This window comes from Neofelis nebulosa, chromosome 5 (assembly GCF_028018385.1).
Source record: "Neofelis nebulosa isolate mNeoNeb1 chromosome 5, mNeoNeb1.pri, whole genome shotgun sequence".
In the NCBI taxonomy this organism is placed as follows: domain Eukaryota; kingdom Metazoa; phylum Chordata; class Mammalia; order Carnivora; family Felidae; genus Neofelis; species Neofelis nebulosa.
The window spans coordinates 143,325,729-143,331,410 of NC_080786.1; the positions used below are offsets into that span (position 1 = coordinate 143,325,729).

General features: G+C 42.4%; 1 non-coding gene across 1 annotated transcript; it reads left to right on the top strand.

The window, feature by feature from the left end:
- Positions 1-406: 406 nt before the first annotated feature.
- Positions 407-508, top strand: LOC131513261 (U6 spliceosomal RNA). The gene has a single exon (XR_009262492.1). It is a non-coding gene; the product is annotated as a U6 spliceosomal RNA (small nuclear RNA).
- Positions 509-5,682: the final 5,174 nt, after the last annotated feature.

Below are 5,682 nucleotides of genomic sequence, written 5' to 3' on the forward strand. Positions count from 1 at the left end.
AATTCAGGGTTTTTAATGAGCGCTATCACCTGTGTCTGTGATGTTGAGGAAGAAGAGCCATGCCAGTTAAGCAGGAAGAGGACATTGTAAACCAAAATTTTATCTCTGGTCATGGGGTTCCTTCCTTCCCCCCCCATTCACCACCACCATTGTTAAGACCGTTCTGATTCCTGAGCATGCTTATGAACAGCAGCGATATTATAGATGAGAATGAATTCATGTGTCGTACCGTCAGAAGTGCCATAAAACTGTTCAGAAATTCTGTAGGTAGTTCAGTGTCTGCTCACACACGCAAATGCGGTCACAATTTCTGAGTGCGCTGTGACAGTCAGTCCAAAACAGCCAATTTAAAAAAAAAAAAAAAAAAACTCTGGTAAATTTGGTGATTAAATAATCGAACGGGAGCACTGGTTCGGCAGCATATACTAAAACTGGAATGACGCAGAGAAGTTTAGCATGGTCCCTGTGCAAGGAGGAAGTGCAAATTCTTGAAGTGTTCCATATTTAAGAAAAATAATAATAACCTACACGGATGTGTTAGTTTTCTGGGGCTGCTGTAACAAAGGACCACAGACTGGGTGGCTTCAACAGCAGAGAATTATTATCTCACAGCTCTAGAGGCTCAGAAATCTAACATCAAGGTATGCAGGGTTGATTGCTTTCAAGGACTCTCTTGGCTTCTCACTGTGTCCTCACAGGGTCTTCCCCCTCTATGTGTCTGGGCCCTAATTTCTTCTTATAAGGACACCAGTCATTAGATCTGGGCCCACCCCAATCACCTTTTTCATCTGCAATTACTTCTTTAGAGACCCATCTCTAAATACAGTTCATTCTGAGAACTGGGGGGTTAGAACTACAACATAGGAAGGGGGCAAGGAGAGCAAAACTCAGCCCATAATGGAAATAAGTCAAATAAAGTACTTGCTTCTAATGTTTGAAACCAAAATGAATGGAATACAGAAAGATTAAGGCATTAGCATACCAAGAAAGAAAAACTGGTGGTGGGGAGGGAGGGAGGGAGGGAGGGAGGGAGGGAAGGAAGGAAGGAAGGAAGGAAGGAAGGAAGGAAGGAAGGAAAGAAAGAAGGAAGGAAGCCAAGGAAGGGAGGAAGGAAAGGGAAAGAAAAGTTTCATGAATGACTGGAGTCTAAATGGCCCAAACAAGAGATCTTGCTTAATTAAGGAATGCACCCCATCTATGCCTACCAGGAGCCCATCAATTCATGAATATCAGAATCTACGTTGAAGACTGGATGATCCCAACTCTTAAGGCCACTCATCTTTGCCTGTTACCCTCTGGATTATCCAATAGTGTCTTAAAAAAAAAAACTGCATTGTCACCATAGCAACCAAATGTTCTATTGCTCTGAAGCTATCAAAGAAACCATACACCAGGCAGATCCCAGCAAAAATTGCCCCCAGAGGTGCCCTTTTAAATTTGCCCTAGAGATTTAATACAAATGGAACAAAACGGGGAAAAATGGATCAGCTATTCTCAAAAGGTGTTAATGGTTCACTGCTGAGCACTGTGGTCTGCAGTGTCTGTTGAAGGGTAGAACCCATGCTTTTCATGCCCTGGGAGTCACAGCAGACATCTCCCCCTGTGATGCTTCCAGTAAAGCAACGGCCTGATACTTCACTGGCTGCTCCCATGAAGGATGGCTGCACTTACCCCATTTCTTAAGAAATGGGACAAGAGCATGCATTTCTTATGATCCCTGTGAAGGGTGGGATGAGTGCCGGGTATTTTACATACAATCCCTTATTTGACAATCACATTTTCAATCTCTTCAACGACACAGTTGCATTTTACAGAGAGCTATTTTATAAATGTTTATTTATTTATTTTTGACAGAGAGAGAAAGAGAGAGAACACAAACAGGGGAGGGGCAGAGAGACAAAGGGAGACAGAATCTGAAGCAGGCTCCAGGCTCTGAGCTGCCAGCACAGAGCCCGACGCGGGGCTCGAACTCATGAGCCATGAGATATGACCTGAGCCGAAGTCAGACACTCAACCGACTGAGCCACCCAGGCGCCCCTACAAAGACCTATTTTATACATAAATGGTTATAAAATATGCAAACAATATAAACCATATTTTGCAACTATTTTGTTTTTATGCTTTTGGAGAAAAACAACAGGCTGCAATTCAAAGAGTGAATTATGAACTGGAGAATTTTATGTTGTTTTCGTCTTGCAGTTTCGCAGCAACTGTGATATATTCTCACAGTGGGGATATTATATCTCAATTCACATGTTGCTTAGTTTTTTTTTTCACTCATAATTTTGAATCATAAAATACACAGAGTCAGAGACAATACAACTTTTAGATTCTCTTCTTCCCAAAACAATAACTGAAGTACCTAAAGCAGCCACTACTAACAAAAAAACTGTATTTTTCATTTACGGAAAAAGTGCAAATAACTGCTCCATATAAGCATAATTCCAATTACTGCTGCAAAGGAGAAATAAATACCTGTGGTTGTAGCAGCTCCACTTAGCTTACAAGATGGAACCAGTCAGTGGAAGTATTTTATGGTGCAATAGTGTCATCTGGTGGTTTATATGAAGATTTCACATTTAGTTGCAGAGAGTGACTATCTGGATGTTTGATAATGTTCCTGGCCTCTTTTTATCCACTTTATTACTCCCCTGATCTCTATTAGATACAAAGAATCTAATCTGTACACACAGACATTGTAGACTCTATATGGTGTTTAAAGCTTATGAATGAGGTGGTTGCGGGAGTTCAAGCCTTAAACCTGAACAAGAGGGCGCTCCACTCTAGCCCATTTAGGGGGTTCCCCTTACTTCCCCTGGCTGTGCCTCTCCTTGCAGATCAGAGCCCTGGGGCCAAAGGACGTGCCTGCCCAAACCCAGCCCTTCTCTTACTGCTATAAACCCTCTATCTCACCTTCACCATCAGTTTCACTTCCTTGCATCCTATTAATGCACGAATGCTCTCATTTTGCCTCAGGTTTTAATGACAACAGCGGGCTTCCACTTCCCAGACATGATTTGCGTTAGAGCAGCTTCCCGAAATAACCTGACACATGCCTTCCCAGCAGTAATAATAATAAAGGGGAATTTAAGATACAAAAACAGGACGTGGGATAACTCTTCCCTCCCCTTCAAGTCTTCGTGTCCACAAAAACCCTCCACGTTTTCCAAACCTTAGACCTCTGCTGCCACCTTCAGGACGCTTGTCATAACAGCACGTTCTGAACGGCTGTTTACTTCCTGCAAAATGTTACATAAAGTTTCAGTTATACAAGATGAGTAAGTTCTAGCCATCTGCTTTGTAACATCCTGCCTATAGCTAACAACACTGTATGGCACACTTAAAACTTAAGAGGGTAGATTTCATACTGTGTGTTCCTACAATAAATAAATAAAAGCTATTTGAGAGAGAGGGGGAGAGAGAGGGGAAGAGAAAGAAGGAAGGAAGGAAGGAAGGAAGGAAGGAAGGAAGGAAGGAAGGAAGGAAGGAAGGAAGGAAGGAAGGAAGGAAGGGCAGGCAGACGGACAAGAGCATGCATTTAATATGATCCCTGCGAAGGGTGGGCCCGTGCCGGGTATTTTACATACAATCCCTTATTTGACAATCACCTTTTCAATCTCTTCAACCACACAGTTGCATTTTACAGAGAGCTATTTTATAAATGTTTATTTATTTTTGACAGAGAGAAAAAGAGAGAACACAAGAAGGGAAGGGGCAGAGAGAGGCAGGCAGGCAGGCTGGCTACCAGAAGAGGAGCCTGGTTGAATCTTGTAATAGAAGCAGCTAAGAAAGAAGCGACTGGCATTTAGACCGTGGCATTTTACTAATCTTATAACACATTTTATTTGCTGCTCTATCGAATAATAGAATAAAAATAGCTAACACTATATATATAATGTAGCTATGATAAATAATAAAAGCATGAAAATGTCATGTTTTATACATATAACAAAACCGTGGATATAAATGATGCAAACATATCCTATAGTAAGAAGGGATGGCACTTACATGGCTCACTATGTGGCAGGCAGGGTTCTGTGTATTTTATCACTGATACCATGTTTACACATTTCTTGTCTCGACAACCACATGATACTATCATTAGCCCTATTTTACAGGTAAGGAAACTGAGGCTGTAAGAAATTAACTTGTCTGAAGTTCCGCAGCAAGTGATAGCTGGGCTGGGATTTAAGCCCCATGTATCTGCCTTCAAGGTCAGCGTTCCTCACAACTGGATGAACCCCTGTCCTTTCAGGAAGCTGGACAATGACAAGAAAGCATGAGGCTGTGAAATAAAACTCAGATGTGGCGTTGCCTGGCATTCCTTCACAAGTATCACTAGGTGCTGAGAATGCAGAGGGGAATGAGACAGGCAAGGGCCTTGATCACTATTGTGCAAGCTGGTAGGAAGGAGAACTTCCCCTGGTAAGAAGAGAACACAGAACAGAGCTGTTTTTATTTTCAAAAGAAAAATATGTGTGATCTGTGTAGCTTATAAAATACGTAAGATATTGAGAGTCAAACTAAGGTGGTTAAGAGAGGAAGTAACCAAGAAGCTGGTTTATGTTGGATGGTCTGAAAAGGGGTGACAGATATTAAATGATACTAAATTTTCTGGAAAGAAATTTTTTTTAACTATCGAACTGAAGTTCTATGGAGATAGAGAAAGTTCCAAAAATACATAAGAGCTGGTGCAGAAACCCCGAGGGAGGGAAGCATGTCGACAAGCTTCAAGAGCACAAATAGGGCCTGTTGCGGGAGTGAGGAAGAGGAGGGAGAAGGAGCAGGGCAGAGGTCTGAGAGCCTGGAAGGGCTGCACTGTGGAGGGCTTCATAAGCCAGGGCCATGGATGGGGATTTTGTAGTAGGTAGGGAGAAAAGGCTTTGGAAGGCTTTACACCTGTTAAAAAGATCACTCTGGCTGCTCTATGGAGAAAGGGTCTGAAGGAACAGAGAATGGAAGCAGATGTCCCAGATGGAAATGACTTGCAACAGGGCATCAGGTAAGCTGCACAGATGCTTTCCAGTAGTAGTAATGGGGGTGGACAGGTCTGTCCCTATGCTGTGGATGTTTGTGTTGTGAGCAGGGACTCTACAGGTCACGTGATTTCAACGTGGAAGGGGAGTGGAGAAAGACAAGTTGAAAATAATGCTCAGATATGGGGGGTTGCTATGGCCTGGGGGGGAGCAAAGTTTAAGGGTGAAGGGGAACAAATCTGGAGTTGTACTTCAAGATTTGTTGAACTTCCTGTACAACAGGAAGACTTGTACTTCCTGTAAATCAGGAAACCCATTCTGTCTTTCTGATTGTGTGACTCCTCAAGCTAATGAACCTCACTGAGCCCCACTGTCCTCATCTCTAAAAATGCTGTAGCAGATCCTTTCTGGATAACTTCTCTACATGGGATTTATTGCAGTTTGCAAAGAATGGCTCTAAAACCTTCCCACCTATGGGTAATGATGGAAATCCACGTTAGCTTACTTGGGATGATCCTGTGTGGAAAAATGAATGAATGAATGAATGAATCACCGACCAACCAACCCACAGTGGGATTCAATCCTCAAAGTTAGTGTCCAGAAACAAAGATGAAGTTACCTTCTGGAGTCATAATACTCCTACCACATTACTGGTATAAAATGAATTTTCATGTTACATATTCTGAAAACTTGGGAGGTAAAATTC